At 40.7% G+C, this 11835-nt stretch overlaps 1 long non-coding RNA gene across 1 annotated transcript; it reads right to left on the reverse strand.

Moving 5' to 3' along the window:
• Nucleotides 1-2005: 2005 nt before the first annotated feature.
• LOC147828448 (uncharacterized) lies at nucleotides 2006-11527 on the reverse strand. Its single transcript, XR_015450795.1, has 4 exons — nucleotides 10688-11527; nucleotides 7243-7301; nucleotides 7079-7168; nucleotides 2006-6909 (listed from the first exon to the last, which is right to left on the reverse strand). It is a non-coding gene; the product is annotated as an uncharacterized LOC147828448 (long non-coding RNA).
• Nucleotides 11528-11835: the final 308 nt, after the last annotated feature.

The raw sequence follows: 11835 nt of genomic DNA on the forward strand, positions 1-11835 counted from the left end.
GAAAGGTGAAATGAAAAAGATGTTGATGCGCATATTTTAAAAACATGTAATATAGTTCTTTCTACCGTACTTTTAATTGTTATTATACCCAAATAATTAGATAAACCTCAAGGGAAAGAAGATATGAGTAGGAATGATCACTGAATGAGAAGCTTTCTATCCTGTTTGGTCTGGGGAGGAAGTAGCATCTTTCCTCTCTCCTGCACATTCAAGCACAGGAAAAGGAATGGTGAGGCTGATTCTACTGGACAAGATCTGGCTCTCCACAGTCCTGAGCCTGACCCAGCTTGGTGCCTGCAAGCTAAGAATGGTTCTTACGGTTTGAAATAGCCCCAACTCCCCCCAAAATGTCAAAGAAGGACATTTTTATGACGCGTGGAAAGTATACGAAATTCACATTTTACTGCCCATAAACATAGCTTTAGAGAAACACCACCACCTTCGTTGTGTACGGTGTGTGAATTATCCATGGTGACTGGTGTGCTACCTGGCAGAGTTGAGTATTTGAGACAGAGACTGTCTAGGCCAGTGATGGTGAACCTCTTAGGGACAAGCACCCAACTGCAACCCCAAACCTACTCACTTATCACAAAGTGCCAACACTGCAATTAAACCTCAACACTGAGGTTTTGGTTTAGAAAAAAAAAAATAACTCAACCATTAACTCCTTTTGTCTTACAAGTAAAAGAGATAACGTGTGTCTAGGTTTGCCACCACCGATTCTAGACCAAAATGCCTGACATATTTAACTATCGCGATTTTTGAGGAAAAAGTTCGATGGTCTCTGATGTATACTAGGGACCACTTTCCCCCCTGGGGCTGTTAATCTCCAACTTTCTCCCTTCAGAGTGCACAGGGAGCCTTGGTTCTCCCTCCACGTGAAAACTCCACTTCAGCTCTCAGCTGCTCGAAGAGCCATGTGTTTCTCGCTTTGTCCCCTCCTGTATATTTTCAGTTCAGATGCTCTCCCCAAGCCCCCGGAAGACTTACTTTTGTCCACAAAGTCCAACACAGTCATATAAGAAACTTGTCTGATAGTAACCAGTCTCCATGGCTGCTGAATATGAATTTAATGATGGTTGATTTAAAATAAAGTAAATGAGCACCAAATGAAGATATCAGTGAAATGCCTCCCATTTGATTACATCATTGTTCAGAAGCAGAAATTCTGAACTCTGCCATTCATTTTCAAGTGAGGTTTAGAAGGAAGATTTATCCTAATGAAATGTGATAGAACTGACCTGTGACTAGGGATTTGGAGAAAACCTCAAAACACTGTCCTGATATTTGCATAAGTCAAATGGAGAAAGAATTATGGTTCACCAGAAAAACTAAGCTATTTATTTCTCTCTCTCTCCCTCTCTCTCTCTCTCTCCCTCTCTCTCTCCCCCTTATTTTTCCATTTCTATCAGTATCTATCTACTTAACTACCTATCTATTGAGGCACAGGTATGTAAGATTTATATACATTATCATATAAGGTGTTACAATGCTGCTATAAACTTTGGTTTGACTCAGGCAAATCATATGGAAGATCTTTTGAAGTTCTATGGATGAATCACATGCATGTCATGTTTACCAAAATGAAAAATAAAACAAGCTGCAGAAAAACATACACAATTGGACACTGATACACGAAGTCTAAAAACATGCAAAACAATATGATAAACTGATTAGGAATATGCAAATGCACAGTCAAAGTATACAGAGCAATAAGGAAATAATACATACCAAAATCAGTACAGTAGTCATTTCTATAAAGTGTGGAGGAAATTGGTTCAGGGAATTAATTGGACTGGATTTATTTGTCCAAACCTGGTTTGGGATACAGATATTTTTCTGTATTCATGGCTATATTTGACCTAATGTTCTGATTATAATTTTTTTCAAATATACACAGAAGAATGATTCTATTAAAATGAGATCTGCTTGCCTTCTCAGGCATTCAAAAACTTCAAAATTATAGCACCTGCTTCATCTATCTTGGGTATTTTTCTTTCTTTAGCACACTATACATTTATATATAATTATATAAAATCATATATACAATGTGATACATGAAGATAAAATAGAGCCATATATATGGAGAGAGAGAGACATGTGTATTTGCTATTCATAATTGGGTGAACTAATTCCTTAAATTAAATCTTCCTCTGTGTATGTATGTATTAATACCTAATAAAAATATACATGAACTGAATAGATAGACATATGAGGAGAAACAAAGAGACAGAAACAGAGAGAGACAGAGAAAGAGACTGAGGAATTGGCTTTAAAAATTATAAAACTGACAAGTCCAAACTTGGGAAAATCTTCAAGTCGTTGCCCAGTTCCATCCAGGAATGCTTCCGTGTTTTCTTCACACTCCCCCATGTGAACTGCTGGGGACCTGGAAAGAGCCCATGCCCAAGTTTGAAGGGGAGAAAAAATGCAAAGAGTCCCTCTTCCTGAGGAAAAGTCAGTCATTTTTTCTTTTGGATGAGACCCACCCACATGGGAGCAGACAACCTCCTCCACTCTGTCTTTTGATTTAAATACTAAGGTCATCCAGAACATCCTCCAAGAAACACAAACTATAGTGGATAACCAAATATGTGGGCACCTTGTCACCCAGTCAAGTTGACACATAAGCCCACCAGCTCAACAACACTGTTCAACCACTGGTTAATATTTTCAAACTCCCAGGGAGCCTAGTTCCACAGCAAATGAATTTTAAGCTTAGAAATTCAACAAGGCTAATTAGCATACAGTACATAATGTGTTTGGAAGGAGGCCTGGGCAGTCTGTGAGCTAAATGTATGAGCTCATATTCTGAAGCTTGCTAGACTGTGTCCAAAATCAACACCAAAGCTCAGAAATCATTACAACGGGCCCTCGAGTTAAGACCAGACTGACATACAAATAACTTGGGTTATGACTGGAATTTTAGTTTTAATTTACAAAGTCTTGACTTATGATCCAAATGCCAGTTGCTTCTGCTTCCAGATGGTCTCAGATACAGACTGAATCCTTAAAGAGTTCTTGAAGGAATAGGACAGCATCCTCTCCCGTGTGGGGTTCATTGAGAAATCCTGGTCCAGGGTCTCTCTAAGGACCCTGAGATCTGCCTGTGTACAGGAGAGAGACTCTGAAGGCTGTGTAGAGGAGCCTGAGCCTTCACTGACCAACTTGAGTTACAACCAGCCCTCGGGATTGAACTGAGTTCATAAGTCAATGGTCCACTCTATTTATTAGTTCAAACTGTACAACAAATAAATATATCCCTCTTTAGAATGTATTTCTCATTCTGCCTAAAGCTAAGAAAAATTTCAACTTACACTTTATGTAGGTCATACATCTGCCCACCTGCTTTTAAAGGTGTAAAGTTAAACTCGCTTTTTGGCAGTAATGGGCATTGAACCCAGAATCCTCATATGGAGCTACATCTCCAGCCCTTGTTATTTTTTTTTTTTTCACTTTGAGATAGAGTCTCACTAAGCTGATGAACTGTTCAGGCTGAGCTCAAATTTATGATCTTCTTTCCTCAACTTCTCACATCTCTGGGATAACAGGAGCACTTAAACTCTTCAAGAACGATCTGAGAGAATGTCAGTGCCTTGAGAAAGCTACTCTGAACACTAATTTTGCCATATTTTTATTTCTACAATTTTGTTTGGCTAACGTGTTTAGATCAAGTTCATTTATGCATCTATTTACTTTAGAGGAGCTGGGGATCCAACCCAGGACACTGCACACAGTAGGCAAATGCTCTATTGCTAAGCTACACAAGCTACATGCCCAGCCCTTTACACTGGACTTTTCAGCATGACTTATTTTTTATTATCCTAACCTTCCTCATTGTTTCTATTTCCTGAAACTCTGTATCTGTACTTGACTCAGTGCATCTAAGAGAAACTCTTATGTACAGAGATTTTGGTGCACTTGACTCAAACTTGCTTTGCTGTCAGGCGTAGAAACCAACTCCACTTCCTGGATGATCCGTAACAGAGATTTAGAGATTATGCAGCCAAGATGTGAATTCTAAAGCAAAGTAAAAAGTGAGGAAATCTTTGTTCTCAGCTCAACAAGAAAGGAGTTTATTTAGACAATAAAGACAGGAAAGGGAAGCGGAAAGAAAATGAAGAGACAGGAGGAGATAGGAAAGGACAGGAGAGAAAGAGAAAGTATTTTACTTCTGTGATTTTTCCCACTCAAAAGCAATAATTCCACTCTAATCTTTAGAAAAACATCTGCCAAATGCCAACAGAGGAATGGTTTTTGGAATACCTGACCTACAGCTTTCAGAACTATCAAGATCATTAAACACAAGGCAAGTTTGAGGAGCTGTTGCAGCCAGGAAGAACCTAAGAAAATGTGACCAATAAATGTGATGTGGTGCCCTGGATGGGGTTTTGGAACAAAAGAAGGGTATTAGATTAAAACTGAAAACAAATCTGAATAAAGTGCAGGCTTCAGTGAGCGCTGTTACGATAATAAAATAACTGAGGCTCTCGGTTCTGCAGGCTCCAGGGCTCGGCATTGGCATGGGCGTGGCTTTGTGAGAACTTCATGCCTGAAGCTTGAGCATGGACCAGAGGGAGGGATCGTGGGGCAAGATGAAAAGCCAGATTATGATTTAGGGCTCCGACTGGGTCCTTTACAACGCTCTTTTGAGAGTGAACTGGGGTGCTAAGAGAACTACCTAATCATTTCCAAAGGATTCCCTGAGAATTCCCCCGAAGTTTTCCCACCAGGCTTCAACTCCTAAAGGCTCCTCCGCCTGACACATGGGTCTGTAGGCACCAAACCACATGCAAACCATAGCATGAAACAACCTTGGTTGTCAATCTAAAACGATAGTAAAATCTAAGTTTATTTGTAAAAGAAAAAAAGAATGAGAAAGGTAACATGAGTTGAATGACTGCAGATGAGTTACACCATCTCATCCACTCTGTGGAAGAGAAAATTTTACCTTGGTCATTATCTTGGTCAGTTCTTGCACCAAACCTGCAGTGTGGGGACCATTCTTCGCACATTTGCAGATGAAAATAAAACAGAAACAACACCACTTAAGCTAAGAGACAGCTGTCTGAAATGCTGTGAACTATCTATCAGAGCGAATATAATCTTAATTACATTTCAGACTGAGAATACCGAAGTTCAAATGTCATTCCATTTCCCACAAGAGACTGCAGTTCGCACAACCGAGATTATGTTGAGAGAACCACTCCCAGCACCACATAATTACACGCTAGGGCCTACTTATTTTTCAGGCCGCCAACAATTTTTACTTTTGGCTCACACACCCGAAAATAATCATTACAAGTCAGAAGGTAACCAGGTGGTAAGTGGGAAGATGTCTGAAATCCAGAATTGATTTTCCTCACTAAATTGCTGATGCAAGGAGATCGAAGTTCAGTGTTACATCCCTGCCCGACCCCAGTGAGAAGGCTGTGTGCAGGTCTGTGCTTCCCCACCTCTCCGCTTCGAACTCTTCCACACGAAGAATCATCAGCAAAGCTCATTAGCAGATCTGGAGATGGAGTTGCCGCAGTGACTAACCTTCTTCTCGAAATCATTGGCGATTATTAGATACGATGTCCTGCACCTAATGATAAAATCTGAAGTATACCAGTAGGGGAGTAAGAAGCATCAACAAGAAGATATTCCCTTATAGGTCTTTTCTGCACAGAGGCTGGTAGTCCTTTACTAGAGCTCCTTATTTAACTGTGATTATTTTAAACCATCACAAACATTTTCGGGGCGAGACAAAGACAGATGATGACTTACAAGGACAAGAGTCTTAAAGCTTTCAACAATGGCTGTAGAATTCCACCTTTCAGATAAAAAAGAAAAAAAGCATAAGATGGTATTTAAACTTTATTTATTTTTATTGTATTTTATCAGTACGTTTGCAATACATGATGATCACATTCGTTGTGGGGAGTTGGTTCAGGGAGACAGCACGTCTTAGGTTTTTTCCATCCCTTTCCCCCATTGCTAGGTCCTATTCCTCCTGCAGAATATCCATCTCCTCACTTTCTGTCAATTTTTAGTTTGCTGTGTCATTTATTTATATTTGGGGTTCTGTCCGTATCTCACAAGAAAGTAGTCACCTTTGTTCCACATCTTCTATGGAGTCAAGCATGCTGGTATGGTGTGGAATCATTTGCAGCAAGTAATCAGATGAGAAAGAGCTGGATGACATGATACATGCCTGTGTCCCCAGCACTTGGGACAGTGGGCAAAACAACCTTGAATGTGAGCCCACCCTGGGTGACATAGGGAGTTTAAAGCATTCTGGACTGCACGTTAAGAGCCGGTCTCAAAACACAAACAGAAAGACACAAAAGAGAAGGAAGCGGGTGTTGTGATGGTGTTGGACTGAACAGTCATGCAAATCCAGCCACTGCGGTCCTGAGCATAAAGAGTGCATAATTCGTAATGTATAAGTGATGCAGGAAGGGTGTTAGTTTTGGGACATGTACACAGGTAAAGAGATGCCAACAGACACATCACTATAGGCACAAATACCCGTGGAAATGGGTAATTCTTATGACTAGACTCAGGCACACTTTGCACCTGGGAGGTTAGACATGTAGAGAAAGCTGAAGTAGAGCTGTGCACATGCTCACGAGGGACAGCCGCCTGGGTCTCCGGCTTTGCCCTCCCTCACCTGTACATCTGTCTTGGCCTCTAGAAAGGCAGGCGAGAAGTAGCCCACTCACATCCTGGCATCTGCACAGGTTACATCCCAGATTTCAGGAAAGCCGGTGGGATAGAGGCTTGCTCTTAGCAAATCTAGGGGCTTCAGCTACTGCTGCTTCATTTACTGCGGGGTTATGTGACATTTGTTAAGTGATCAGTTCTAGAATATTGAGGATTATTGTCAAATTTACCTGTCTGTATTTTCCATAATGTTATCCTCACCTTATGGCAGGAAAAAAAGAAAAGAGAAGAAAACTGGGTTAATATTTACCCATTCTTTATCTTTTAATATTTCTCCTGGTACCCAGGACTGCTTAATGACAACTAGCAAACAGTCTCTGTCAGTGAGGTATAATTCATTTGGGCTGGAATTCATTTTAAAAAGCGGTACCTCTCTCTCTTTGCTTCTTAAAGGCTTCAATGCCTTCCAACTCAATTTGCTTTGACCTTTACAATGCGGAGAGCATGTCTTTTTCTCCTCCTGTGGAAATGGAAAAAGAATGTCAGGATTTGGAGCAGCGGACTCCAAATCGGTTTTGTAGGTCAGTGCCCTACCTGCTCTCCATAATGAGTATGGGCTCCCTTTTCTTCTTTTTCCTGACCCAAAATTCTACCTGAAAAAATATATTTTAATTTTCTTTAGCATTTTTCATAAGCCTGGGATTCAGTGTTCTTGACTTTCCCTGACTAGGATCCAATTGTGGCACATTTTTAAATGTTCTTTTCATTGTCATTGTCATCAGGCAAGGTCGTGCATTGCCACACACACTCTGCAACCCCAGAAAGCCATGGCTCCTGTCCACCCGAAACGCTGTCATCAATCCCACTTTAATTATTAAAAAAAATGCCACATTGTGCTGCATAGTACTCCTTCCTCCGTTCTTTTTTTTTTTTTTCATTTTAAAATTATTTTTCATTTTTCATAGTGGAAAGTATCAAATATACAAAAAGCACACTGAAAGGCATCATGAGCTCTCATAAATTCATTAGTCCACCTCAAAAATTATTTATGCTCTACTGTTCAGTATCATCCACACCTCCAGTGGCCACAATTCCTATGGAATTACAGTTGGCCTTCAGCCTATAGATGCTGTATCTGCATGTTCAACCTACTGTTGCTCAACAGTATCAGAGAAAGCTGGGGATTTAGCTCATCGGTGCCTCTGCCTGCCTCTGAAGTGCGAAATCTTGAGCTTGGTCCCCAGTACCAGAAGAAAAAATTGGGGAAAAATGTCTCTGTTCTCAACCTGTTCAGACTTTATTCTTCTGTCATTGTTTCCTAAACAATACCATTTATTGACCACTTAACATGGCATTTACATTGTGTCACGTGTTATAAATCATCAAGGGATTATCTGAAGCATAGCTGAGAAGGTGTCCATGTTTTATGCAAGGACTTGAGCATTTTATATGAAGGACTATTTTATATGATGGACCTGAGCTTCCTTTGATTTTGGTACACATGGGGAGGGAAACAGGGTTACTGACTGCATAACTGTTACAGGATCTTTTAGGCATAGAAAAACATAACAATTGTTTGCATAGTTTTAGCGAATGGATACACCTCTTTAATCCGGAACGCTGTCACGGTGTGTAGAACATTTTCATCTCTTTTGTCTCTTCCCAGTTAATCTTCCTACAAGAGGCAACCACTGTTTTGCTATGTTTTCCCTCAGCTCAATTCTGCTAGTTCTAGCAGTTCACATGAACCAAAACAGCATAGAAAAAAAAAGTGTGAGGTCTTCAGCATCATTTCTTTCATTATTATTATTATGTCTGTAAGCTTCATTCTGCATAAAAAGTTGCTCCCTTTGAGAGTGTTGTGGTATTGCATTGTACGAACACAAAAACTGCTAGCTTATCCATCTATGTTGCACACTTGGGCTGCTTCCAGCTTTCAATGATTGCAAATATAGTTATGATCATTCCTGTGCAATCACATCTCACGGATAAACATCTAAGAGTGGAATTTTTCTCTTAAAAGGAAGTCACATATGTGTATTGATCAGCTTTCCTATTGCTGAAACAAAAGACTTGGCATCACATCTTGATAGAGGAGAAATTTGATGACTCGCGGTTTCAGGGGATTCAGTCTATGGTTGGCTGGTTCCCAGGCAGAAACATCATGGCAGAAGGATATGGGAGGGGAAAGCTGTTCACTTCATGGCTTCCAGGAAGGGGAGAGCAGAGGAAGAGCCCACAGAGGAAGGGACTGAGGATATTCCCACCCCCCACTTCCACCAACAAATCCTCACCTCCAAACAGTTCATTCAGCTGTGAACTTGGCAAATCCATTAATTAGGTTAGAATCCTCACAATCTAATCACCTTGCCAAATTTTGATATGTTGTTGGGCCATGTAACCAGTAGGTATGAGAGATCTAGTTTCTCCCCCAAACATTTTGTTGCTAGCTTAAAAAAAAATTTAGTCATACCACTTGCTATGCAAATGCTACCATGTTTTGCATTTAATTATTTCCCTAGATGACTAACAATGTTGAGCTCTTTTACGTGAGCTTATCAGCTTGTTCATCCTGTGTGAAAATTTACTATTTTGAACAAATATTACCTACTCATAAATTATAAAAATAATGTTGTTTTTACCCCACACCTTCAATGTTAATATCTCACATGACCATGATGTCATCAGTGTGTGTAGGAAATGAACACTGATGCAATGTTATCTAAACTAGGACATTTTTGTTTCAATATGGGTTCATAGGTTAAAAAAATTATATGGTTTAAACCAAAACTGGCTTTAAAAGACACATAGAATCTTCTCTTATTTATCCTTCTTCCTTGTCTCTTTTCACCCTTTCTATTGTTCCCAGTATTTCTTCATGCATGTACGAATATGGATCATCATTCCCCTTTCCTTAGCAAGAAAGTAGCGTTCTACATAAAATCTTTTCCTGGTTCTCACTATTTTTTTTTTTTTCTTACTCAGTAGCTTTCTGGAGATTTTACATATCAGTTGCTACAGTACTTTCTCACCCTTTCTACAACTGCACCATATTTTATCCTCTGGATGTTCCGTACTTGCGTAACCAAATGTATTTGTAAAGACTCCTCCACCCCCACATTTATTAGGGCCATCTTTTACGACAGGGTTGTCAAAATTGCTCTCCATTTTAGAATTCCCAATCAGAGGATCCTAACCAGACAAGTTCTGCAGCGTGAGGCTGACCTCAAACTGGAAACTAAACTCTCATAGCTAAGACCTCAGTTCATTTAGAACAGACTCTTGAGCTCCAAAGAACAAGGATTCGATGGACAATGGGAAAATGTCCCTGGTGGCAGAATGTCTCACAAATGGTCCCAGCTCGTGTGTTGGAGGGACCCACAGAGACCAACTCCAATATTGGTGGGTTCAAGATAAAAACAGAAATTCCCACCGCCAGGAACAGTTTGCCGATGTACGTGGCCCTCTGAGATGGACACATTTCCAACGTCCCAGGCAGACCTCGGAAGACAGCTCAGACGCAGACACCTGAAAGGGATTCATGGCCTGTGATCCAGAATCCAAACCAGCAGACCCTTGCAGATCTTGAGGTAGCTGAGACCACTTCTCACTTGTTCTTCTGAAGCATGGCCCCTCTCCCCAGCTATACCGAGGACTCTGGAGCTTGGTTGGTCTCCTGTCTTCATGCACTGACAGCTTGATCTTGAGGAAATTCCTTGACCTCTCTTTTCCTCTCCATCATCTATCTCCCTCTTTATCAGGCTCAATTCTCTCCTGGAGACCCACACATCACTTCTCCTGCTTAAATCTCTCAAGTGACCCCACTTCGTATAAAAGATGAAATTCAAAAATCATAGTTGCAGAGACATGAAGTATAACTACATTTCCAAGAATGTGGAAATATGTGAAATTATATTATTTAAGGGCCAGAGAAGCAGGTCAGTGTTAGAGCACTTGCCTGGCATGTGAGTGCAAGGCCCTGGGTTTGATCCCCAACACCAAAACGGAAACGCAAATGACATTATTTAATAATGCTCACCTGGGGCCGGGGATTTAGCTCAGTGCTTCCAATGCCTGCCTCGCAAGCGCAAGGTCCCGAGTTTGATCCCTGGTACCAAAAATAAATTAAAAAGTTACAAAAAAAATAATGCCCACCTATAAATGTATAGGCATGTATATGAATGTACACTGACAGCAATAAGAATGCTCTATTCTAGCTCAGTATTGTGCACAAGAGGGATATAGGTGACTTCATTTCAGGTACAGCATTAAATAAAAAAAGACAGCTTTCTCCTCATCTAGTTCTCCGGAAATAAAAACCATCTACTCCCTGCCCCAGTATTGGTTGCCTGGTGCCCAACTATGGCGTAGGCTGGATGAGCTTTCCTGGTACAAGACCCCATATTTATATGATCCCAAGATGTTACACATGGCATTGTTCTGGACTAACAATGCACCCAGAGCATTATCAGCAGTACAAAAGTTTTATTGCTGGAAGTAGGCACGACCCAAGTTTTCACTTCAAATTCCATCAAGAGCTGGAGAAGTGGAACTGTTTTTAATTTAAGCTCGAAGCAGTAAGTGTAAGCATGGGAATAATACACTATTCACAAGTCAGTGGGAAATAAGATTTAAAATACACTCTCTCACAGCATAGTGGGGGGAGAAGTTTTGTTCCTACTGTTTTTCCATTTATTTAATCATTGGCGTGTGGGCTTTCTCGTCCCCCCAACTAAGTATTGGAGTTGAAACAAAGGAAAACATTTTTCAGATTAGATGGATTAAACTCTGTCCCATTTTCCCCCCAAATGTGCAAATGACTGGAACAATTTGATTAACATGTTTTTGGAGAGGTTGAAATAATGTGCTTACTGGGAACACCATGTCACTGATAAATCCTTTATGTGCAGATGTGGCATGTGTATATTGGGACTATTATGTAGTCTCTATTGTCCACTTCTGACTACTTTATTCTAAAAATGCAGAGGACAGGAGGAAGGGAGGAAGGAAGGAAGGGAGGGAGGGAGGAAGGGGGAGGGGAGGAGAGGGGAAGAAAGGAAGTGGAGGAGGCAAGGAGGACGGGAGGGAGAGAAGAATGAGAGACAGAGAGGGAGAATAAACTGGGTTTCTCAATGATTAAGTCCACCCTATGGAACGGAATGTGTGCTTGAGTGTTTGAGGGTTGTT

This window comes from Heterocephalus glaber, unplaced genomic scaffold (assembly GCF_053883595.1).
Source record: "Heterocephalus glaber isolate CG9 unplaced genomic scaffold, H.glaber_assembly_v1.0 deba00001072, whole genome shotgun sequence".
In the NCBI taxonomy this organism is placed as follows: Eukaryota; Metazoa; Chordata; class Mammalia; order Rodentia; family Bathyergidae; genus Heterocephalus; species Heterocephalus glaber.